At 43.1% G+C, this 27227-nt stretch overlaps 1 protein-coding gene across 2 annotated transcripts in view; it reads right to left on the bottom strand.

The window, feature by feature from the left end:
• LOC135544386 (guanine nucleotide-binding protein G(z) subunit alpha) overlaps positions 1–25169 on the bottom strand; it is a 53207-nt gene extending 28038 nt beyond the window's left edge. Inside the window, exons 1-2 of one of the 2 annotated variants that reach the window (XM_064971952.1) lie at positions 24910–25169; positions 16614–16733 (exon numbers count right to left, since the gene is read on the bottom strand). The gene's annotated coding sequence lies outside the window, so the exon portion shown is untranslated. The remainder of the gene's footprint in view (positions 1–16613; positions 16734–24909) is intronic. The other variant, XM_064971951.1, reaches the window with a different exon arrangement.
• Between the last annotated feature and the right edge of the window lie 2058 nt (positions 25170–27227).

The following is a 27227-nucleotide window of genomic DNA, read 5'->3' as shown; positions in this document are numbered from 1 at the left end:
TTTTACCTCGTCAGCTTGGGGATATGATCTAACAACCTTTCGGTTACTGGCCCAACGCTCTAAATAAGCGAAATATTGATATACAGAAGTGCTGTTTTAATATTCAGAAATACATCTATAGATGTGGTGTTTTAGATATGATAAACTGTAGACAGCAGTCCTGGGCAGTTTTATCTCTATGGTCCTGAGTGAATTCAGCATGCAGCCCCAGGCCCAGGTTACCAGGCCTACCTAGTATGCCACCAATTCATCTCTCCTGCCACTGAACAGGCCTGGCTTTGAGCAATAAATAGATTGTTATGTAAGTTCTGACAAAAAGTGCAATGGCATCTCTGTCTTATTAATGAATGCCGTTGTTATGTAAAGCAGCTCGACAGCAGTTACGTTCTGCAATATACCCCATTCCCTCTTCACCCATGTCTACACATACGCATGCCCCCCTCTCCCCCTCAGACATTACACACATATCCTCCTCTCCCCCTCAGACACGCATACCCCCTCTCTCCCTCAGACATGCATACCCCCTCACCCCAAACACACGCATACGCCCCTCACACACTCATACCACCCTTTCCCCCTCACACTGCATACCCTCCTCTTCCATTCACAACACATACCCCCTCTACCCTTTACACACGCAGACCCCCCCACACACGCATACCCCCTCACACACGCATACACCCCGTCTCTCCCTCACAATGCATACCCCGCACACCCTCACAATGTATACACCCGTCTGCCTCTCACACATGCACACACACTCACACCCCAGGCCTCTTCCCAACAATCAGTCACTGGTTACTTTACATCACGCTGAGGTTACCTCCCTTCCTCTCACACTCATTTCAATTAAATTCAAGGGCTTTATTGGCATGGGAAACATGTGTTAACATTGCCAAAGCAAGTAAGGTAGATAATATATAAAGTGAAATTAACAGTAGACATCACACATACAGAAGTTTCAAAACAATAAAAGACATTACAAATGTCATATTATATATATATACAGTGTTTTTACAATGTACAAATGGTAAAGGACACAAGATAAAATAAATAAGCATAGATATGGGTTGTATTTACAATGGTGCGTGTTCTTCACTGGTTGCCCTTTTCTCGTGGCAACAGGTCACAAATCTTGCTGCTCTGATGGCACACTGTGGAATTTCACCCAGTAGATATGGGAGTTTTTCAAAATTGGATTTGTTTTCGAATTCTTTGTGGATCTGTGTAATCTTAGGGAGCTAAGTCTCTCTAATATGGTCATACATTGGGTAGGAGGTTAGGAAGTGCAGCTCAGTTTCCACCTCATTTTGTGGGCAGTGAGCACATAGCCTGTCTTCTCTTGAGAGCCATGTCTGCCTACGGCGGCCTTTCTCAATAGCAAGGCTATGCTCGCTGATTCTGTACATAGTCAAAGCTTTCCTTAATTTTGGGTCAGTCACAGTGGTCAGGTATTCTGCCGCTGTGTACTCTCTGTTTAGGGCCAAATAGCATTCTAGTTTGCTCTGTTTTTTTGTTAATTCTTTCCAATGTGTCAAGTAATTATCTTTTTGTTTTCTCATGATTTGGTTGGGTCTAATTGTGCTGCTGTCCTGGGGCGCTGTAGGGTGTGTTTGTGAACAGAGCCCCAGGACCAGCTTGCTTAGGGGACTCTTCTCCACGTTCATCTCTCTGTAGGTGATGGCTTTGTTGTGGAAGGTTTGGGAATCGCTTCCTTTTAGGTGGTTATAGAATTTAACAGCTCTTTTCTGAATTTTGATAATTTGTGGGTATCGGCCTAATTCTGCTTTGCATGCATTATTTGGTGTTCTACGTTGTACACAGAGGATATTTTTGCAGAATTCTGTGTGCAGAGTCTCAATTTGGTGTTTGTCCCATTTTGTGAAGTCTTGGTTGGTGAGCGAACCCCAGACCTCACAACCATAAAGGGCAATGGGCTCTATGACTGATTCAAGTATTTTTAGCCAGATCCTAATTGGTATGTTGAAATTTATGTTCCTTTTGATGGCATAGAATGCCCTTCTTGCTTTGTCTCTCAGATCGTTCACAGCTTTGTGGAAGTTACCTGTGGCGCTGATGTTTAGGCCAAGGTATGTATAGTTTTTTATGTGCTCTAGGGCAACAGTGTCTAGATGGAATTTGTATTTGTGGTCCTGGTGACTGGACCTTTTTTGGAACACCATTATTTTGGTCTTACTGAGATTTACTGTCAGGGCCCAGGTCTGACAGAATCTGTGCATAAGATCTAGGTGCTGCTGTAGGCCCTCCTTGGTTGGTGACAGAAGTACCAGATCATCAGCAAACAGCAGACATTTGACTTCGGATTCTAGTAGGGTGAGGCCGGGTGCTGCAGACTTTTCGAGTGCCCGCGCCAGTTCGTTGATATATATGTTGAAGAGGGTGGGGCTTAAGCTGCATCCCTGTCTAACCCCACGACCCTGTGTGAAGAAATTTGTGTTTTTTGCCAATTTTAACCGCACACTTGTTGTTTGTGTACATGGATTTTATGATGTCGTATGTTTTACCCCCAACACCACTTTCCATCAGTTTGTATAGCAGACCCTCATGTCAAATTGAGTCAAAGGCTTTTTTGAAATCAACAAAGCATGAGAAGACTTTGCCTTTGTTTTGGTTTGTTTGGTTGTCAATTAGGGTGTGCAGGGTGAATACATGGTCTGTTGTACGGTAATTTGGTAAAAAGCCAATTTGACATTTGCTCAGTACATTGTTTTCATTGAGGAAGTGTACAAGGCTGCTGTTAATGATAATGCAGAGGATTTTCCCAAGGTTACTGTTGACGCATATTCCACGGTAGTTATTGGTGTCAAATTTGTCTCCATTTTTGAGGATAGGGGTGATCAGTCCTTGGTTCCAAATATTGGGGAAGATGCCAGAGCTAAGGATGATGTTAAAGAGTTTTAGTAAGAGTTTTTTCTCTCTCGCCCATTTCTCGCTTTCTCTATCCCCCCATCTCTCTCCCTCTCTCAATTAGTCTCTCTCCCTACTGCTCCTCCTCTTTATCCCATCTCTCTCTTTCCCTACATCTCTCCCTCTTTCTCCCATCTCGCTCTCTCTCTCTCTCAGCCAACCCCATTCCACAAAGACTGTGTGAAATAGCACTCATATCATTTTGCACAATGCTTATGCTTTTAATGTTCCATTTACCAATTGGTCCATGGCAGTGCAGGGACAGTGCTTTGTGAGAGATGGAGGGTAGAAGGTTTACTCCCTGCCGGAAGCTGGGGTTCCTGTGGTGACAGAGCAGCCTGGCAGACTGGGGGTACTGAGGACACCAGACTCACTGGTCAGTCAGTTACCCTCCCTGACCTGGCTCCCCTGGTAGACATGGAGACAATTGAGCTGAGCGACACGTTTGCCTATAGAGTTTTCAACCATAATGAGAAATGCAGTGCAACCTAAATAGGTTGTGAGTAGGCTCACGTGCGGTGCCAAGTTTGGCTTGGTGAACGAGATTATGGTAAAGAAAGGTGGGGGTGAAAGAAGAGCTTACCTGATGGGACTCCTGATCACTTACACCGATCAATGGTGTGCATGAGGCTGTCCAAACTGCCTTTGGCATTCATACAGCTGAATGTGGATATGTGTGCCAACGAAACTGGTGCAGTTATACTAAGAAATTAGATCCATGCTGCTTGACATGTAATTTTACCTCTTCTTCCTTGTCGTCATCTCCAAACTAAAAGTAGGATGCCAATTAGATTGTTTTAATATTGAATTAAAGTGATTGAATTAGACCACCTTAAAAGTAATAAATGTTGAGTCAAAATCATAGCATCTTTCTTTCTCTTAGGCTACCAAGAAACCAGAGGAGGCTGGTGAGTGGAGCTAGGTGGAGGGCTCATTGTAATGGCTGGAATGGAATAAATAGAATAGAGTCAAACATGTGGTTTCCATATGTTTTATGTGTTTGATACCATTCCATTTATTCCATTCCAACCATTACAATGAGCCCATCCTTCCATAGCTCCTCCCACCAGCCTCCTCTGCAAGAAACTCAAGGATCTGTCTTAGAGTGGACTAAATCTGGACCTCATATTCCTGTGAATTCTAGCTGGTTGGATGGGAGGGCTGCAGGTGAACGTGTCAATAGACAGACAAGGACACAGAGACAATGGCTTGCCAGCCTTGTGACCAACCAACTGATCAGTAAAACCATTGTCAACAAACTAGTAATGCAATAAAAATTGTACATCAAAACATTTACCATGAGATAGTTCTGGGCCTAAATAATTTATTTAGCCAACACAGGCCTTTTGTTCCAATAAATCAGTTAGTGAACAATGGGATGAGGCCATGCAATAATACTGAGCCACATATGTGTTGTTAATTTACTTAGAAAAAGCAGGGCCCTGGAATTTCCTGTTCTGTAGAAAATTACTAATTTGTATTGAAGACACGAGTTTTAAATCTTTCTCGCACCAAGCTAGGGATTCTGAGGCACACTATGACGTCTGACTGGTTGATGGGGTACACATGACTTAAATCAACCATTTAATTGTTCCTGAGAACTTAGCTCAAAGCAAAGTACTCTGGGACTGGGAGGCAGAGGAAGAGAAATGTAAAGTTAAGAGAAGGACAGATGGCAAGAGAAAGAGAGGGAGTGGATGAGGAGGGGTAGAGTTAGTAGCACTTAGCACTTATTTTAATAGGAGTGTTTACTATAGTTGTTTAGTGACGCATGTACGACATAGAATGGCAAATATTTACAATAATTTAACAATCCTAAAACTCACTCCTCCCACATCTATCTAAAGTACAGTCTCTGTTCACTCAACTAGCTAACTTGCTTGCCAAATTACCATTAAGAAGTGAACCTATTACTTATACAAATGCAATTGAAACTGAGAAAATCCCACTAACCTTGCCAGACAGTAAGCAGTGGTCTTAGTTCTAGAGCCTGGGTGGGGAAAAACACCTTATCACTGGACAAGTGGGTGGTCACTGTGTTTAAAGGTCCAAAAGGTCTGGATTATTAACAGCATAATGCTGCAAAGAATCATATTTAACAGTTGAGGGATTAACCTACAGTTTAATAACAGTGTAAATCGGTGTTTAATAGTAGAAGTGCTGGATTCTGGGAACTTAGAATGAGCTAAACTGAAGTAGCTAGAAGAAAACAATACATAGTCACAAAACTGGCAATTTAAATAATGATTAACAAACTGGTTGAGTAAAAAGTACGGATATTGACATTGTGGTGGAAACTTTTGATGATAAACTGAGGCAGCGAGAGTTACATGGCTGATACTGGAACACTGAGAAATCACTGTAATTATTAATGCATCGCCTGCATTGTGCTGCAAAATTCATTAACCGGAGATGATTGATTTACAGTATTTGGTTAAAGAACTAGAGGAGGAATGACCCATGACCACCCTAGACGTTCCAAGGCGTGAATCAATTTTAGGGTTTCATTAGCGCTGGATTTTATTATAATTCAAAATGTATTGAATTTGATCCAATAGATCGAAATGCTCAACCAAGAATGTGTTAAAATAGAGCTTTAAACTGAAGCAAAACCAAGCATACAAAACCAGCAGGCTCCTCTGCCGTCTAAAAACTTAGACCAGAACCAAAAAGTCAATATAATATCCCGCAGGCAGCAGAGAAACAGATCATTGTAAATCCACTACAGCCCTCCATCACAAACAGACAGCACGATGTTCACCTGCCTCTGAAAATGATGACTGGCTTCGTATGTTGGGTAAATGTGGACATTAAGTGAAAATGCTTTGCATTCTGGAGACAATTGAAGTACACATTTTCCAACCTAGAAAATGGTCAGTCTCGCTGTAGTGAGTCACTGCCGGAGAGCTCGCTCGTACCGTCCTACGTCAGAACCATAGGAGATGTAGGTCGCAGACTGTTTGATCTTCAGTGTTGCTTTATGCAAGATTGGGACTTTGGCCCAAATAGAGTTGTTGCTTCAATATGCTGGTTGGTTGGTGCTCTGACTGGTCCTGGTTTCCCTATAATGACCCAGACATGATTCCAGTTCATAATCCTACCTTCCCACCCTTTGTCCTTGAGGAATGGAATGCTGCTAAAATACATCAAACCTTGGAAACAGGCCTCTATATACAACGCATTATCAGACATTAGTGTGACTGTCAGATACCCAGTAGACTTGGAATTTGCACAGATAGTACACTGAATCAAACTATACTATACATTTAGATCACAAATGCCAAATGAGTCTTCAAAAGCCCTAAAAATGAGTCCATCATCAGAACTCTGGGTCTGAGTTCTCTCTCCCACATGACAGTGAGAGGAAAGTGGGGAAGTGGAGAGGGGAGAGAGGGGGTTAGCAGATAACACCTTAACTACTCCAAGATGTGTCAGCTGACTTTCCCCTAGGATTACCCAGAATTCCTGTCATATGAGGTGAAGCTCAGGGCCTCTGACAGTCTCATTCTATTCTATATGGATAAATGGATCAGAGCTGCAACCAGATCTGGGCCCTTGTGTTCAATCAGCAAGTTCAAGTCATTTATTATAATCATTAATTTCCAAGCCTCCTGGGGTGCATCAGAGGACACCCAGAAGTTTCTTCCTTCCAGACTCATTCCAGAACTTTTAATTGGCCTCAGGAAATCCCAGGCATCCTCCCCTGTTCTGGGAGCTGGGTGTGGGATGTGTGGGATTGGGTCATAGGGAGAGCATTTACTCCCCTATTGGGGCGGCTGGGATAGGACTGCGGGCCAACTTCACAATTACTCTTTCCTGCCAGGGATAACGTCATCGAGGGAATATTATCATGAGAATTCTTCCTCTTACCTCTTTTTTTCTTCTTCACTGTAACACTTAATCAAACATTTCTGTCATAACATGTTTACAGCACAGACTGTTGTCGTAAACTATTGTTACACTTAGAATTACAATATAATTCATGTTTATGATTATCTTATGTAGAGATTAAGAGGGAACATTCAAATAAAGTGTTACCAAACCCATAAAAAAAAACTTGTCTCACCACACACACATCCCAAATACGGACGTACACAGAAAGCACACAGTATTAAGTAATGCTTCCTCCGCCAGCACAATGACTAAGCTTCTTTCAAAAACCCACTGTATGCTGTGGTCTTTTACACAACACACACGTTACCAAGTGCCCTAATAATAGCTATTTAACTGAATGATTTGATAAATGTTTTGGTTTTCAACCCCGGCAATCATTCAGTTGTTTGAGAACATTTGTGCATGGGCCACTTACAGTGTAGACTGAAGATCTGGCCTTGACCATTGTGTTTGTTCAACATTTGGTACACTCACTTACTCTTTTTCTGGGCCTGGGTATTTAGCTAAGAGGTCTATGCTTGGATACCCTTCGGTACACTGCTTGTATGGCCGGTGCGGACAATGGCACGTTTGTGCACAGGCAGAGCAGTAAGCCAGACTTCTCAAGAGAAAGGATGGTACAAGGTGGAGAGAGTCCAGCAAGCTGTGGGTGTGTCAGTCTGTCTGATGAATGGAAAGGTACCTGACTCAAGGAAGGGTGCTCTTATCCACAGAATATCGTAAAAAGACTATGTTCCAGATGATCCATCTACATGGAGAGGCATCTCCCTCTTGTCCTCGGTCTAGAAAGTGTTCATGAAATGCTTGCTCGCCTGCATACTACCATGGCTTGTAGATACAGGCATTCGCTCTCCCTAACAAAAGGGATATATAGAAAGACAAGGCAAGAATGTGCTTGTTTTCTGCCTAAAAACGGGAATTGATGACTTCAAGCATGAATCCACAAAGTTTTACACTGTGTTTTTGGCCTTTGGTACTTCATCACATAGTGTAATGATCAATGACCTTGAGGAAACACAATTGCTTCCACCTTATGTGGACATGATTTCTGATGTGTACAAAGCCTATTTTCTCCAAGTGTGTGTGTGTGTGTGTGTGTGTGTGTAAAGGCTTTGTTTTATTGTCAAACAGATAGAAAAGGGGTCTTAGAAAACATTACTAGAAACACTGTTGAAGTAAAGACCCCTGCCAACTAATAACACTTATATTTAGTTTGAAAAATTATCCTATTCAGATTTCAATGTCCACAGACGTATGGCCTTCATTTGTCCCAGACATCGACGTACATGACTTGTTGCTGACTGAAACAAATCTGAACCAATCATAGATGTTTATGTTTAACAAGTTTGGACAGTACATTACAGTACAGTAGAGCACAATAGTGCACAAAGAAAAGTAAAGTATACTTCAGTACACAGTTGAGTACAGCACGGTTATTACATTCAACTAAAACTGAAACTAAAATGAAAACCAAATCATGAAAAAACATTTCAGTAAACTGAAATAAAATAATTAACATAATTAATATGTTTAAAAAACTAAAACTATACTGAAACTATTATCCACCTAATTATTATTACTTTGATGTCCAAACTTGTTAAACATAGGCGTCTATGATTGGTTCAGATTTGGTCCGGTCTGGACCATCCAAATTTGGTCTTGTTTGATGATGGATCTCATTCAAATAATAGCCAGTGTGTAGAATAATACCTACATATCCAAAATGAAGATATTGGATATTTCTACCTTTGTGTACCTATTTAGGATACAACACCATGAAGAGAATGACATTCATATCCAGAATTATGCATTTCTGTGTCGTACAGATCAGGGACCCATGATAAAATTCCATAACCGCAATTCTGTTATCGGGTGTAAATCCTCTTCACTTACTGTAGTTAAATAACCAAAATATATTTTTTCAAATTCAAGGTGTAATATAATAAATTACACCCCATTCTTTTCTGCAGACATCCTTGAATCATAAGCAGCAGATACTTAACAGTTGTGGGAAAATGTGGTCACTTAAAAAAAAGAGGGATATATTACTAAAATTCATTGCATCTGCATAGTTCTTGCACTTTTTTGTAAAATGTTCCGTGTAAATTGTTAAAGGTAGTCATTGTGCATAGAGATGTATGGTTTGTTAAACTTTGAAATCAATGTTTTTTGTTTGGCATAAATTTTAAGTGAAAAATCTAAGTCTCAGCGCAATTCTGTTACAATGGAATTGCCTTCTACTAATACATGCACAAACACAGTTTCATATTGGTCATGTCAAAAATGCTGTTGTTGCAACAGACTGGAAACTGTGGGGGAACCGTCATTTTGTGTCTGCTGTAAGCCACCGTCAGTTACATCCTGCAGTTGGTGGTTTCATCATTGGGCCAGGATGAGGAAAATTCATCTGAAATATAATGTAGTTTACGAAAGTTCAATCAGTCTGAATACTTGTTTAACTTCATCAAGCAGCATAACATAATTCATTCTGTTTCCTATATACTGGCATAGTTGGAATGCATGAATACAAAGCATACCCAGCTAGCACATTTGGTTCTTTGGAAGTTGTGGGAACATACGTTTTTGGTTTCCCATTGGTTCTGGGAATGAAGCAATTTCTGGGAACGTACATTTTTAGGTTGCAAGGAGGTTCTTAGAATGTTTATCTATGGTTCTGTAACAGCCGTTGGTGGAAGAAGGTGAGGACCAAAGCGCAGCGTGGTACGTGTTCGTCATTTATTAAATAGAACTGAACACTAAATACAATGTAACAAAAAGAACAACCGAAACAGCTCCGTCAGGTGCAAAACACAAAACAGAACGCAACTACCCAGAAAACTAATGTGGGCAAGAGCTACCTAAGTATGGTTCTCAAATCAGAGTCAACGATAGACAGCTGTCCCTGATTGAGAACCATACCCGGCCAAATACAAAGAAATACAAAAATATAGAAAAAGGAACATAGAATGCCCACCATAGTCACACCCTGGCCTAACCAAAATAGAGAATAAAAGCCTCTCTATGGCCAGGGTGTGACAGGTTCCCTGAAAGTTTTCCTGGGAGGTTTTATTGACATTCTGAAAATGGAAATTATAGGTTATTTGAAGGTAATTAAATAATGTTTCAATAACACTGCTAGCTTAGTTTGGGTTAACTGTTTTAAACTCCTTGCACAGACAGGACATATGGAAATTAATTTGTTTAGGCATTATTCATGCATAATGCTGCCGGAGGGGATGGCTGACGTTTTACGGGCTCCTAACCAACCGTGCTGTGTTGTTTTGTTTTTTCGCATTGTTTGTAACTTATTTTGTACATAATGTTCCTGCTACCGTCTGTTATGACCGAAAAGAGCTTCTGGACATCAGAACAGTGATTACTCACCTCGAACTGGCCGAAGATTGTTTTCTTTAATGAATCTAACACAAAGCATATACTGCTTTCTCAAGACCAGGACCAAATCCCCGTCATTCGTGTGAAGAAAAGATGGAGAAAACGGGGGCGGAGGTCGGGGTGCCTTGTGAGAATTCGGAGGCGAGTGTGTAAACCACCACTACCATCAGTACTATTGGCCAATGTGCAATCATATGAAAAAAAACTTGATGATCTACGATTAAGACTATCCTACCAAAAAGGACATTACATACTGTAATATCTTATGTTTCAGTGAGTTGTGGCTGAACGACGACACGGATAATATAGAGCTGGCTGTGTTTTCTGTGCATTGGCAGGACAGAACAGCTATGTCTGGTAAGACGATGGGCGGGGGTGTGTGTCAATAAAAGCTGGTGCGCGATGTCGAATATTAAAGAAGTCTTGAAGTATTGCTCGTCTGACCACACTATCTAGAGTTCTCATCTATATTATTTGGAGCCGTCTATTTATCACCAAAAACAGATGCTGGCACTAAGGCCGCACTCAACAAGCTGTATAAGGCCATAAGCAAACAAGGAAATGCTCATCCAGAATCGGCCAGGGACTTAAATGCAAGGAAACTTAAATCCGTTTTACCTCATTTCTACCAGCATGTCACATGAGCAACCAGAGGGAAAAAACTCTAGACCACCCGGGTATACAACGGAGGTGAGTGAGTCCAGGTGAGTCCAATAGTCGCTGATGCGCATGACGGGGCTAGGGCAGGTGTGCGTAATGATGGTGGCAGTAGTGCGTAATTCTGGGGAGCCTGACACCCTCGAGCACCAGGGGGGGAAGAGCGGGAGCAGGCGTGACAGTATCCCCCAACACCCAACACGCCACCCGATGTCCCACCTGGGTGAGCCTGACGGGCCGCACAAGGCACAGGCGCTGGACCAGCCGGAAGCCGGCTGGGCGTAAAAAACCTGGCGTTCCGGCTGAGGCCTGACGTGGGATGGACGCCTTCCGAGCCAACCGGGACAAGAAACATCTCGAGCCAGCTAGGGCAAGACAGCCCGACGAGCTGGTTTAGGCACCCTCGTTTCAATCGGTGGCGGCCCCCGGACAACGAAGTCACCACCAACCGGAAAGCCAGCATGCCCGATGCTTCATTTGGTGGCTTCAGCTTTCTGTAAGTGCCGACACTGGAGTAGAGAAGCAGGTAGAGTCAAACATTTAATTGGAACAAACAAGGAACAAGACAGGAACAGCGTCAGCACAAGGGTAAACAAGGACATATGAAAATCAATGCTGAAGTGGGGAACAGAGAGGGGAAACAGACAGATATAGGAGAGGTAAAGTCCAGGGGAGTCCAATAATCACTGATGTACGTGACAGGGGAAGGCAAATGTGCATAATGATGGTGGCAGGAGTGCGTAATGCTGGGGTGCCTGGTGTCCTCGAGCTCCAGTGGGGGAACAGCGGGAGCAGGCGTGACACATGACTCCAACACCATCATTAAGTTTGCTGACGACACAACAGTTGTACGCCTGATCACCGACAACGATGAGACAGCCTATAGGGAGGTCAGAGACCTGGCAGTGTGGTGCCAGGACAACAACCTCTCCCTCAACATGATCAAGACAAATGAGTTGATCGTGGACTGTAGGAAAAGGAGGGCCAGACAAGCCCTCTTTAACATTTACGGGGCTGTAGTGGAGCTGTTCGAGAGTTTCAAGTTCCTTGGTGTCCACTTCACCAACAAACTATTATGGTCCAAACACACCAAGGCAGTTGTGAAGAGGGCACAACAACACTTTTTACCCCTCAGGAGACTGAAAAGATTTGGCATGGGTCCACAGATTCTCAAAAAGTTCTACAGCTGCATCATCGAGAGCATCCTGACAGGTTGCATCACCGCCTGGTACGGCAACTACTTGGCATCTGACCGTAAGGCGCAACAGAGGGTAGTGCGTATGATCCAGTACATCACTGGGGCCAAGCTTCCAGCCGTCCAGGACCTTTAAATTAGGCGGTAGAGGTCGACCGATTATGATTTTTCAACGCCGATACTGATTAATGGATGACCAAAAAAAAAGCGGATACCGATTAATCAGCCAATTTTTTTTATTTATTTGTAATAATGACAATTACAACAATACTGAATGAACACTTATTTTAACTTAATATAATACATCAATGAAATCAATTTAGCCTCAAATAAATAATGAAACATGTTCAATTTGGTTTAAATACTGCAAAAACAAAGTGTTGGAGAAGAAAGTAAAAGTGCAAGCTAACGTTTAAGTTCCTTGCTCAGAACATGAGAACATATGAAAGCTGGTGGTTCCTTTTAACATGAGTCTTCAATATTCCCAGGTAAGAAGTTTTAGGTTGTAGTTATTATAGGAATTATAGGACTATTTCTCTCTATACCATTTGTATTTCATATACCTTTGACTATTGGATGTTCTTATGGGTACTTTAGTATTGCCAGTGTAACATTATAGCTTCCGTCCCTCTCCTCGCCCCTACATGGGCTCGAACCAGGAACACATCGACAACAGCCACCCTCGAAGCATTGTTACCCATCACTCCACAAAAGCTGCTGCCTTTGCAGAGCAAGGGGAACAACTACTCCAAGTCTCAGAGCGAGTGAAGTCACCGATTGAAACGCTATTAGCGCGCACCCCACTAACTAGCTAGACATTTCACATCGGTTACACCAGCCTAATCTCGGGAGTTGATAGGCTTGAAGTCATAAACAGCTCAATGCTGGAAGCATTGCGAAGAGCTGCTGGTAAAACACACGAAGGTGCTGTTTGAATGAATGCTTACGAGACTGCTGCTGCCTACCATCGCTCAGTCAAACTGCTCTATCAATTAATATAATTTTAACATAATAACACACAGAAATACGAGCCTTTGGTCTTTAATATGGTCGAATCCAGAAACTATAATTTCGAAAAAACTTAAAACATTATTCTTTCAGTGAAATACAGAACTGTTCGGCATTTTATCTAACGGGTGGCATACCTAAGTCTGAATAGTGCTGTGACATTGTACAACCTTCAAATGTTATGTCATAATTACGTAAAATTCTGGCAAATTAGTTCGCAACGAGCCAGGCGGCCCAATCTGTTGCATATACCCTGACTCTGCGTGCAATGAACGCAAGAGAAGTGACACAATTTCACCTGGTTAATATTGCCTGCTAACCTGGATTTATTTTAGCTAAATATGCAGGTTAAAAATATATACTTCTGTGTATTAATTTTAAGAAAGGCATTAATGTTTGTGGTAAGGTACAGTCGTGCAACGATTGTGCTTTTTTTTCGCAAATGCGCTTTTGTTAAATCATCCTATTTGCGAAGTTGGCTGTCTTTGTTAGGAAGAAATAGTCTTCACACAGTTCGCAACAAGCCAGGGCGCCCAAATTGCTGCATATAACCTGACTCTGTTGCAAGAGAAGTGACACAATTTACCTAGTTAAAAGAAATTAATGTTAGCAGGAAATATTAACTAAATATGCAGGTTTAAAAATATCTACTTGTTTATTGATTTTAAGAAAGGCATTGATGTTTATGGTTAGGCGTTGGAGCAACGACAGTCCTTTTTCGCGAATGCGCACCGATTATATGCAACGCAGGACACGCTAGATAGTAATAACTGGTAGTATCATCAACCATGTGTAGTTAACTAGTGATTATGATTGTTTGTTTTTTATAAGATAAGTTTAATGCTAGCTAGCAACTTACCTTGGCTTCTTACTGCATTCGCGTAACAGGCAGGCTCCTCGTGGAGTGCAATGTAAGGCAGGTGGTTAGAGCGTTGGACTAGTTAACCGTAAGGTTGCAAGATTGAATCCCCAAGCTGACAAGGTAAAAATCTGTCATTCTGCACCTGAACAAGGCAGTTTACCCACCGTTCCTAGGCCGTCATTGATAACATCAATGTGTTCTTAACTGACTTGCCTAGTTAAATAAAGGTGTAACAAAATAATAATAATAATGAATAAATAAATAAAATCGTCCAAATCGGTGACCAAAAATACCGATTTCTGATTGTTGTGAAAACTTGAAATCGGCCCTAATTAAATCGGCCATTCCGATTAATCGGTCGACCTCTATTAGGTGGTGTCAGAGGAAGACCCAAAAATGGTCAAATACTCCAGTCACCCAAGTCATAGACTGTTCTCTCTGCTACCACACAGCAAGTGGTACCGGAGTGCCAAGTCTAGGACCAAAATGCTCCTTAACAACTTCTACCCCCAAGCCATAAGACTACTGAACAAGTGGCCACCCCAACTATTTACATTGACCTCCCCCCCCGACACTGCTGCTACTAGCTGTTTATGGTCTATGTATAGTCACTTTACCCCTACCTACATGTACAACTTACCTCGACTAACCTGTAGCCCCGCACATTGAAATATATAAAATATATATACAGTGAGGGAAAAGAATATTTGATCCCCTGCTGATTTTGTACGTATGCCCACTGACAAAGAAATGATCAGGCTATAATTTTAATGGTAGGTTTATTTGAACGGTGAGAGACAGAATAACAACAAAAAAATCCAGAAAAAAGCATGTCAAAAATGTTATAAATTGATTTGCATTTTAATGAGGAAAATAAGCATTTGACTCCTCTGCAAAACATGACGTAGTACTTGGTGGCAAAATCCTAGTTGGCAATCCCAGAGGTCAGACGTTTCTTGTAGTTGGCCACCAGGTTTGCACACATCTCAGGAGGGATTTTGTCCCACTCCTCTTTGCAGATATACTCCAAGTCATTAAGGTATCGAGGCTGACGTTTGGCAACTCAGAACATCTGTGGAGGGAGCTGAAGTTTCATGTGATTAAGGTCTGGGGACTGGCTAGGCCACTCCAGGACCTTAATGTGCTTCTTCTTGAGCCACTCCTTTGTTGTCTTGGCAGTGTGTTTTGGGCCATTGTCATGTTGGAATACCCATCTACAACCCATGTTCAATGCCCTGGCTGAGGGAAGGAGGTTCTCACCCAAGATTTGACGGTACATGGCCCCGTCCATCGTCCCTTTGATGCGGTGAAATTGTCCTGTCCCCTTAGCATGAAAACACCCCTAAAGCATAATGTTTCATAAGCAGCATTCCTCCTCCTCCAAACACGGCGAGTTGAGTTGATGCCAAAGAGCTCCATTTTGGTCTCATCTGACCACAACACTTTCACCCAGTTGTCCTCTGAATCATTCAGATGTTCATTGGCAAACTTCAGACGGGCATGTATATATGCTTTCTAGAGCAGGGGGACTTCTTTGTCAGTGGGCAAACAAACAAAATCAGCAGGGTATCAAATACTTTTTTCCCTCACTGTATATCTTATTGAAAAAAATGTCCTCAGAACGTTATTTAATTACCTTCAAATAATATTTCATTTCTGTTCTCAGAACGTTAATAAAACCTCCCAGGAAAACATTCAAGGAACCATAGTAAAACATTCTTAGAACCTCCCTGCAACCTAAATATTTATGTACCCAGAACAGGCAGAATGTTCATTTCCGTTCTCAGAACTTAAAAAAAAAAGTTCAGATTTACCATTCAGGAAACATGTGGCTTCGTTCCCAGAATCATTGGGAAACCAAAAATGTATGTTCCCACAACTTCCAAGGAACCAAATGCGCCAGCTAGGTAGGCTTCATTTATTTCCCTGGGACACTTTGGTCGTTCTGTCCAGGTTCTTGACCTACAGCCAGCAGCAGCTATGGTCACAGCACACATACACACACAAATAACGTCGCCCCTGAAACACTCTTCAACACCCCCGATGGTCCTCCAGTCCAGTCCCCCCTCCTTGCCACCACCCTCCCCTTCCTCCATCCCTCCCCGCCACCACCCTTCCCTTCCTCCATCCCTCCTTGCCACCACCCTTCCCTTCCTCCATCCCTCCCCGCCACCACCCTTCCCTTCCTCCATCCCTCCTTGCCACCACCCTCCCCTTCCTCCATCCCTCCCCGCCACCACCCTTCCCTTCCTCCATCCCTCCTTGCCACCACCCTCCCCTTCCTCCATCCCTCCCCGCCACCACCCTTCCCTTCCTCCATCCCTCCCCGCCACCACCCTTCCCTTCCTCCATCCCTCCTTGCCACCACCCTTCCCTTCCTCCATCCCTCCCCGCCACCACCCTTCCCCTCCTCCCCCTCCTTGCTGTCTGTCATATGACTACAGTTATGTGTGAGGAATGGAACACAAAGATGCTCTGTTAGTCCCTCTGCTCTACGCCCAGTAAGGAGTGCTGGGAGGAGGGCCCATTGTCCTCAGGCATACACACAGGGCCTGGTTCTGAGCGCCAACACAGATTAGAGAGAAAGAGAGGAAGGAACTAGAGAAATATACATTAATTGATGTAGATTTGCATAAGACTCAATGATAATCGAAACCTTATTTACTGTAATCTTACTATGAACGGGCAAAGCTCCACCCCAATACAGTTCAGTCCAACTGAGTTAGAAATCCTCTCTCTGATTTTATTGTATCCTCCACACGGCTGCCGGGGAGATGATACTTTGGCCCAATATACCTGGAGTGGATTAGAAACCCAAAACAAAGACACACACTGAGCCAAGTTGCGAAAGTATTCACCCCCCCCCGCTTGCCATTTTTCCTATTTTGTTGCCTTACAACCTGGAATCAAAATAGATTTTGGGGGGGGTTGTATCATTTGATTTACACAACATGCCTACCACTTTGAAGATGCAACATATTTTTTATTGTGAAAGAAATAAGAGAAAAAAACAGAACTTGAGCGTGCATAACTATTCACCCCCCCCCCCCCAAGTCAAAGTCAATACTTAGAGCCACCTTTTACAGCAATTACAGCTGCAAGTCTCTTGGGTATGTCTCTATAAGCTTGGCACATCTAGCCACTGGGATTTTTGCCCATTCTTCAATGCAAAACTGCTTCAGCTCCTTCAAGTTGGATGGGTTCTGCTGGTGTGCAGCAATCTTTAAGTCATACTACAGATTTTCAATTGAATTGAGGTCTGGGCTTTGACTAGGCCATTCCAAGACTTATAAATGTTTCCCCTTAAACCACTTGAATGTTGCTTTAGCAGTATGCTTAGGGTAATTGGCCTGCTGGAAGGTGAACCTCCGCCCCAGTCTCAAATCTCTGGAAGACTGAAACAGGTTTCCCTTTATTTAGCGCTATCCATCATTCCTTCAATTCTGACCCGTTTCCCAGTCCCTGCCGATGAAAAACATCCTCTTAGTATGATGCTGCCACCACTATGCTTCACTGTGTGGATGGATGGTGTTCTTAGGGTGATGAGAGATGTTGGGTTTGCGCCAAACATAGCATTTTCCTTGATGGCCAAAAAGCTTAATTTTAGTCTCATCTGACCAGAGTACCTTCTTCCATATGTTTGGGGAGTCTCCCACATGCCCACACTCTTCCATAAAGCCCAGCTCTGTGGAGTGTACCGCTTAAAGTGGTCCTATGGACAGATACTCAATCTCCACTGTGGAGCTTTGCAGCTCCTTCAGGGGTATCTTTAGTCTCTTTGTTGACTCTCTGATTAATGCCCTCCATGCCTGGTCTGTGGGTTTTGGTGGACAGCCCTCTCTTGGCAGGTTTGTTGTGGTGTCATATTCTTTCAATTTTCTTATAATGGATTTAATGGTGCTCCGTGGGATGTTTCTGATATTTTTTTATAACCCAACCCTGATCTGTACTTCTCCACGTTGTCCCTGACCTGTTTGGAGAGCTCCTTGGTCTTCATGGTGCCACTTGCTTGGTGGTGCCCCTTGCTTAGTGGTGTTGCGGACTCTGGGGCCTTTCAGAACAGGTGTATATCTCCTGAGATCATCTGACAGATCATGTCACACTTAGATTGCACACAGGTGGACTTTAACTAATTATATGACTTATGAAAGTAATTGGTTGCACCAGATCTTATTTAGGGGCTTCATAGCAAAGGGGGTGAATACAAAGGGGGTGAATACATATGCACACACTTTTCAGTTTTTTTTTTAAGTCATTTTTTTCACTCCACTTCAGCAATTTGGCCTATTTTGTGTATGTCCATTACATTAAATAAAATTAAAAATTAAAATTAAAATCAATTTAAAGCACAGGTTGTAATGCAAATAAATAGGAAAAATGCAAAGGGGGATGAATACTTTTGCAAGGCACTGTAACTAGAGCAACACCTATTCTGAGTCTGGGGAGAAAAGCAGAGAAACTGGTTGGTTCAGGTGCCAGCAGAGATAGAACCAGTTAGCACAACGGGTCACAAGACATGGCACAGTATTTGACCTAACATAATAAAGAAAGGTGTATCCTGCTAAACAAAAAGCTAACAGTAAGCGTGATTTATGTGTTTACTGCATTCCAGAGTGGGTTATCAGAGTTATTCAATTTCTAAAGGAATTAGCAGAACAATTTGATGGCTTTTCCCACAGCCTGCAGGCCTAGAGTAATATGATATAACATGAACGTGTCCACAGAAATCATTGTACTTAAGTGCAAGAGGAGAGGGGCATTTTGTATCATTTCCCCTGTACTATATAATATAATCGATTTAAGTGGTAAAGTCAGCCAGGTTTACTCCCTACAAGGGCATGACACTTTAAAGCTAGAGCTGTCCTTAGAACAGTCCCAAGCCATTATGTCACACAATGGAGTAGCTGAGGCAATGTTAGATATTGGTTAGCAGGGGTGAAACTGAACATAACTGTTGTTTTTCCTGTTTGATATGTTCTTTGGGGAACTTTACTGGCAGGTTATTAAAAGCCCCAGTCAAAATGGCAGAAACATGCTGTGCTGCGCTAGTACTGCTGTGCCAGTATTTCAAGTATGTAATATAGACTCATATGGCAATTATATTACATTGTGTCATGTATGGCACCACATGGCCAATGGCATGGCATGACGTGAGTGTGTGTGCGTGAGTTTAACCAATTTGTGTGTCAGAAAAACCTTAGCGCGCTCAATGGAGAAGTGTGATTTACTTTGGTATGACAAGCTGATCCCTGTCATCCATCATTACAGCCAAGGTTACCAGTGACCACTGACCAGAGCATGTGAGCGGAGCAAGGAGCAGCGCGTGCCCAGTTGGACTGACTGGAGCGCAGGGTGAGATTCTGGAGCTTCGGCCTTCCAGCCCAATCCAATGGCGCTCACTTCATGAGCTCAGGGCATGCCCGGCCCAGCATGTATTTGTGTGCTGTTTAAGCCCCTTGCTTTAGCTACTGTAATGGAATTCGCTAAATATTTTCATAAAGAAACACACAGGTGCAAAATCAAGGTGACAAAATCAAGATGAGGAGGACCAGGAGAGGGAGTGTGGTGATGTAGTGTCCACAACTAAAGAATCATTGCGGAATCTGAAAAGACACATATCCCGAAAGTATGATGGTGTACTTACTACTGCACATGCTAAAATAAAGGAACGAGGTGGGCAGCTAATTACGTGTCATTGTAGCAAAGTATTTATTAACAAAAAAATCTGATCTCTAAAAAGTTTCCTTCATTTTTGTTATATTATCTATACAATAGGTCATAATTGATTTTGGCTCATAGGCCTGGCATATTCCAACTTGCAAACAGCTTTCTGTTTTGATTGGGTTATTTTTCATAAAAGCCTTTATTCCTACCTATAGAGGAAAAAAAATATGCATCCCTGCCCAGCCTGGCAAAAGTGGCCAAAAGGATGTTTAGCATCCACAGTGGCTCTGCAAATGCTGAGAGGATATTCTCCGCTGCTGGCCGGCTCTCCTGGGACCACCACATGAGCGTGAAGCCACAGACTGGTGTTTCTAAAAATGGATTCAAATGCACTGTAGACTGAGCCTAATAAGGCATCGTTTAATTTATATATAATTCTAAGTAAATCACAGCCTATATGCGCAATGTATAGCCTATAATGATTTAATACAACAAAATGTTGCTTAAATGCTGAGCTCTTAATGTCCCTGACTACCAGCCTAGTGTGTCGTACTCGCAAATGCTTTACAATGTATTTCTTTTTAGGCTATAGGTTTGAAATAATTTAAATAATATAGCCTAAATAATTCATTTTTGCTCCTTCTTAGGCTCCCTGTCTGGCTCCTGACCTATTTAGAGTGTTTATATGCTGTTTAATTTGACATGTAACCTATTTGAAAAGATGAGCACTTCTAACATTCACATTTTCATGTTTAATATAATACTTTTCATTTAAATCATATGGTTTCAATACTTCAAAACCAAATGGTAGGGCCAGGTAGTCACAACAATTGATAGGTGTTGGTTAAATTGTGATTTTAATGAATGGAGCTAATTTGGAGCATCAGTGGTTTTTAGCAGAGCAAATGGAAAGACCGGGCTCCATGAGCGGCATTTTCGACCACTCAACTCCGCTCACACACTCTGCCCGTGACTGCTTTGGTTAAGCCACATTCCCTCTCCTCTCAGCCCAACTTCAGGCTTCAGACACACTCTCATTGCATGGGTGATCAAGCCACATCATAATAGAGTGTCATCTAGGCTGTAAATAGAAGAGCGGAAATGTTCTAAGTTAATACTTTTAAGATTGCTGACCTCTGGTTCAGTAGTTATTTCCTGAGAGCTACTTATAAATGTGTAATAGTAAATACAGACACAGAATGATGGATCTTAGGCTACTGGATGTTTTTGTTTGAGGATATATTTAAGCAATAAGGCCCGAGGGGGTGTGGTAAATGGCCAAAATACCACAGCTAAGGGCTGTTCTTATGCACGACGCAATGCGGAGTGCCTGGATACAGCCTTTAGCAGTGGTATATTGGCCATATACCACAAACCCCCAAGGTGCGTTATTGCTATTATAAACTGGTTACCAACATAATTAGAGCAGTAAAAATAAATGTTCTATCATACCCATGGTATACGGTCTGTTATACCAAGGCTGTCAGTCAATCAGCATTCAGGGCTTTAACCACCCAGTTTAAGAATTGTATTATACCATGGTCTCACCCCATGATACAAGCACGTCGTGGAACACACCGTCCATGATGTTCATTATTTTCCAAAGAACGCATAGCTCCTCGTTAATTATCCCTTACTTGTAGGAGTGATGAGGCATATGTTGAAAGACCACTAGTTCTGTCTTTGGTGGACGTCTCCCATAATGCAGAAGGAGCTATTACTGACATGGCAGCTACTTGAGATAGTGCCAAACATCACTATGGGTCAAGTTTCCTCTCTCTAGGGTTACCAGTATAAATCGTTGCCATACCCCAATAACGTAAAGCACACCAAGATGTGAAATGTCGGACCTACACTACATAACCAAAAGTATGTGGACACCTGCTCGTTGAAAATCTCACTCCAAAATCATGGGCATTAATATGAAGTTGGTCCCCCCTGTGCTGCTATAACAGCCTCTGCTCTTCGGGGAAGGCTTTCCACTAGATGTTAGAACATTGCTACAGGGACTTGATTCCATTCAGCCCCAAGCAAATTAGTGAGGTGGACACTGATGTTGGGCGATTAGTCCTGGCTTGCAGTCGACATTCCAATTCAGCCCAAAGGTGTTCGATGGGGTTGAGGTTAGTGTTCCATGCAGGCCAAACCATTTCTGTATGGACCTTGCTTTGTGCATGGGGCCATTGTCATGCTGAAACAGGAAAGGACCTTCCCCAAACTGTTGCCACAAAGTTGGGAGAACATAGTCGTCTAGAATCTCATTGTATGTTGTAGCGTTAAGATTTCCTTTCACTGGAACTAAGGGGCCTAGCCCGAACCATGAAAAACAGCCCCAGACCATTATTTATCCCCCACCAAACTTTACAGTTGGCACTGTGCATAGCGTTCTCCTGGTATCTGCCAAAGCCAGATCCGTCTACCGGACTGCCAGATGGAGAAGTGTGATTCATCACTCCAGAGAAAGCGCTTCCACTGCTCTAGATTCCAATGGCGGCGAGCTTTACACCACTCCAGCCAACGCTTGGCATCGTGCATGTTGATCTTAGGCTTGTATGCAGCTGCTCGGCCATGGAAACCCATTTCATGAAGCTCCCAACGAACAGTTCTTGTGCTGATGTTGCTTCCAGAGGCAGTTTGGAACTCGGTAGTGAGTGTTGCATGATTTTTACGTACTATGTGCTTCAGCAGTCCCTTTCTGTGAGCTTGTGTGGCATACTACTTCGCCACTGTTGCTTCTAGACGTATCCACTTCACAATAACAGCTGTTTCAGTTGACCGGGGCTGCTCGAGCAGGGCAGAAATTTGACAAGCTGGCTTGCTGGAAAGGTGGCATCCTATGACAGTGCCACGTTGAAAGTCACTGAGCTCTTCAGTAAGGCCATTCTACTGCAAATGTTTGCCTATGGAGATTTCATGGCTGTGTGCTCCATTTTATACACCTGTCAACAACGGGTGTGGCTGAAATAGCCAAATCCACTCATTTGAAGGGGTGTCCACATACTGTTGTATATATAGTATATTTGGGCTTGGTTGTTGTTACATTTGCTTGGTACACGTCACATTTGTACTCTACATGGTCCTTCTAGCACATTCTATGTGTAAACCTAACCTTATGACATCTTACACATTGAAGGTGAAATGGTTATAGATTTTAATTCATCACATTTATTATAATATCACATCAAAAATATGATAGGTATTTAGATTGAACAATGATTTTATTTGATTTATTGGGATCCCCATCACCAATGATGAATGATTGCAAGAGTGACACGAGACATGCTTTGGCTGTCTATCCTTTGTATGTAGAAGTTACACTACAGTTACATAGCCAGAAAAAGTATATATAAAATATTGCCATACAATTTGTAAAAAGGAGAGAAAAACGGTGATCTGTTAGTAGTCTGTGTATGTAATCTTACATTTAAATAGTGACAAGCTAATTCATTTGTGAAAGCAGATCCTGTATTCCTCCAATGTTTGCTTAATAGGCACTTCATGACATGAATATGGTATAATCACATTAAAGCCAGCCTGTATCATCAAGTGCTATAATAAATGCTAGTCTTGATTTCAGTTTGCCGTCGTCGGTGCATTTATATTCTCTCCCCGTTTACATTAATATTGCAAAGAATTTCATGCAATGTGGTCTGCTTTTGTAGGTTGCGAGGAGCAGAGGAGAGGTTGCTATTCATCTCACATCTTCTGGTTCATTTCACTATCTGTGTTCCTCCAGAGGTTCCCAAGGCATTTTATTCCACAATTTTTGCCTCCATTTTTAGATGTCTGAGGGCCTGGATGTTGGCTGTTTCACTTCATTCTTTGGGCCTATCGCATGCAGCCAGTTCTCAAGTCAACATCGTCCATCATCTCCAGCTGACACTTGGCTAAACAGCCCTGTCCCCTCAATGTTTATCCTTACATTCTCTCCATCTCTCCTCTCCCGTCCTGTTTTCCAATCTTTGCTCTCTTTCTTCATTTTGCTCTCTCTCCGCTGCATCAACCTCTGCCCCATCTGCCTCCCTACTGTTAAAACCCCTAGCCTCTCGACCCCTCCCTGCGCAGGTTCTCACACACTCACACACACACCCCTGCGTTGTCGAATAACCCCCACTCCACGAGTCATGGCAATGCTCCATTAGCGATATGAGGGATTGTAGAGACACAAAATGTCACAAATGACCCTCACTGCTGTGGCCACTGGAGAGCAGGAAACACACACACTCTGTCACTTTCTCAGAATCACACTCGCACACACCCATCCTGGGTCAACACGGTTCTCGATCGATGTGCTGATGTTATTGTTGATGTGGGATGGCAGGCAGAGCGCTGCAAGGGCAGATGCTAAAATGCCGGTGTGAAGCCACTGCTCATCTGTCCAGCCCAGTGCCTGCCAGCAGAGCAACACTCCATGGGGTGTGTGCACCTCCCACCGCACAGTCACATTCATTGTCTCGCTAAGCCAGTCATCAGCAGATCCTACGTGACAGTACTTTTATTGGCTCTCTTACCTCTCTCCCTCTCACCGCTTTCCCTCTCTTATCTCTCTCCCTCTCCCATCCCTCTTACCTCTCTTACCCCTCTTCCTCTCTTACCTCTCTCCCACCCCTCTTACTTCTCTCCCTCTCACACCTCTCTTACTTCTCTCCTACCTCTCTCCCACCTCTCTTACCCCTCTCCCTCTCTTACCCCTCTTCTCTCCCACCTCTCTTACCCCTTTCCCTCTCTTACGTCTCTCCCACTCCTCTTACTTCTCTCCCTCTCACACCTCTCTTACTTCTCTCCTACCTCTCTCCCACCTCTCTTACTTCTCTCCTACCTCTCTCCCACCTCTCTTACTTCTCTCCCTCTCTTACCTCTCTCCCTCCTCTCCCTCTCTTACTTCTCTCCCTCTCTTCTCTCCCTCTCTTACCTCTCTCCCTCACCTCTCTCCATCACCTCTCTCCCTCTCTTACCTCTCTCCCTCTCATTCGCTCATGAACGATGAGATGGACAGAGCACGCACACATCCCTATTTACCATTAGGGTAGACATAACCATATACTGTATCTATGAAGGCTGTATCAAGGAGGATATGTACACAGACAGTGGCTCTCCTAGTCCACCTACACAGAGAGGAGGGAACTGGAGAAACAGCCCTGCCTTGGTGCCATCTCAGAACATCACCTTCATGAGGAGAAAAAAAGATCCTGTTCCTCCACTTGAATCCAATTACACAGCAACTCCTCACCCCAGCCAAACAAAGAGGGCCAACTTAGTGGCGATGACAAAAAGAAAGAGTGTGAGAAAATAAAGCAGGCAGGCTTACCGTTTCAACGTCCAGGGTCCGTTCACCAGGGATACTGCAGACAAACACTCGCATGGGAGAGATAAGCAGTGTGCAATCCACTCTTAGTCCAACATGCTCCTATAACACACTCGCTCTTCCACTCATACTCTCTCTCTTTCTATCCCCCTCTTTCTCGTCTCTCTTATTATTGTCTGTTCTATTTCCTCTCTGGTTTGCTCCAAGGCAGTTGAGACACTGCAGCGATGGGGGAGGAGGGCATGTGTGCGTGTTTGAGTGTGTCAGAGAGCGGAGGGAGAGGGAAATGAAGGGAGGAGTCAGCAGAGATAAAGAGAAGGGAGGAGTCAGCAGAGATAAAGAGAAGGGAGGAGTCAGCAGAGATAAAGAGAAGGGGGAAACGGACAGGATTAAATCATGAGAAACAGAGGGGGGAAATGGCACCAAGCTAAACAGAACACAGAGTGGTGACAAAAACAGAATACAATACAATCTGTTTGTTGCATTGCAATATGAAGGGAAAATGTAAAACATGGAAATAAAAACAGACAGAGACCACTATGAGCAGCAATAGAAAGGACTGGTTGTGTGTGTTTTTCAATGTATAACAACCCTGCTTATTCTCTTTCTCTGGTCTATGATAAGTGAACAGTAGGATTGGCTGTGGTTTCATTCATGTCTAGAATAGCATGCATGATAGAGAAAGTGTGGAGGGGAGATGAAGGGACGACGAGGAGGGATGACGCTAGGGGACTGGGAGGGGGATTGGATAATGGTGTAATGTGCTGTTTCCGTGCCAACAGTTTCTGTGACAGAGGGACCACTTCCTTTACTGCTATTGGCTCTAACCAAGAACAGATAGATATGCTGACAAATTAAAAATACTACTATGCGATGTGAAGGGGCGGTGCTTGCTGTTCTCATCACCTCATCTATCTTTGGTAAAAACAGGCCTTCTGCTTATACCCATAACAAGGGAACACACACAAAGGTTATATTGCTGAAGCCACTGCATGACGTTGACTACACATCCATCATTAAGGACAAGGGCTGTGTGTGTGTGTGTAAGGAGACTCCTCGGTTTGAGCCAATAGCAGTAAAGGAAGTCTTCTCACACCCCTTGGCTAGGAGAAAGAAACCCAGTATCAGATTGCTGGGGATGTGGTGAGGAAATGAGAACTGTAATTCTTAGAACTCCTAAAGTACACCATGCTCTCAATAAATGCTCAATGAATTCACTAGATCCAGTGAGGAGCAGCACATCTGTTGGGGTTAGGTACTACTAGACATGTCTGCCACTGACCCCTGACCCCTCAACCAGACCTGTTAATCCAGCCTGACAGGCAGATGCTGTGCGGGGGGGGGGGGGTTGGAAGCTTGTCATTGTCCCACAGCAGCCTCTCTCTCCCTCCCTGTTGCCTGCTGGGTTATGGGTCATAAATGAGCTAGTGGTAGCTACTCAATATTTCAATCTCTCACTTTTTGTCTGCCTCTCTCACTCTCACCCAGTAAGGAAGTCTGGACATGAGGAATTGTTAATCCGTACATTTTAAGAACCAGTAATCTGTCAAAAGAGGTAGAGAGAGAAAGTGAGAGAAAGAGAGAGATAGAAACCAAGGGGAGGAGAATGGCTCTACCGATTTGTCTCCCCTTAGAATTCCCTAGAGGTTATAACCTCCAATAACAACATGTGATGTGCCAAACCATAGACATAAAGGACGGGATATGGTCCAATCCACAGTTTGCCACCTAAATTATTCCTTTCATTCTCTCGAGGCATGAATTAGCCTCCCGAAGTTGCCTTATAAGAAAACAATGTCTTCTTGACCCAATTCATTGCCCCTATCATATGCAACTTTAACAACAACACGTTCACCTACAAAAGAACCTGGTAATTGTGACCATCTTTATGCACAAATAGCATCTTGTTTTCTTATACCTAAAGGGATTTGAATATATATAAGTGCCCTACATTTACATATACAGTTGATTTGACATACAGTCCTGATTTATGATGCATTGCCACTGGTCAAAAGCGTGGCGTACAGTAGGGATGGGCGAAATGGCAAATCAATTATCACGATATCTGTATATTTTTTCATTCGATAACGATAATTATCACAATATTAAAAGGTGCATATGTGCTGCAGACTCAAGAATGCCGAATGCCTGAAAAAACCACTAGGCATGCAGCCTAGTGGTTAGAGCATTGCGCCAGTAACCGAAGGGTTGCTAGATCGAATCGCCGAGCTGACAAGGTAAAGATCTGCGAGGCAGTTAACCCACTGTTCCCCGATAGGCTGTCATTGTATATAAAAAGTTGTACTTAACTGACTTGCCTA

The sequence above is a fragment of the Oncorhynchus masou genome, chromosome 8, assembly GCF_036934945.1.
Source record: "Oncorhynchus masou masou isolate Uvic2021 chromosome 8, UVic_Omas_1.1, whole genome shotgun sequence".
Lineage (NCBI taxonomy): Eukaryota > Metazoa > Chordata > Actinopteri > Salmoniformes > Salmonidae > Oncorhynchus > Oncorhynchus masou.
The sequence above is the reverse complement of the archived record's forward strand: the minus strand, read 5'-3'. Positions and strand labels throughout refer to the sequence as shown.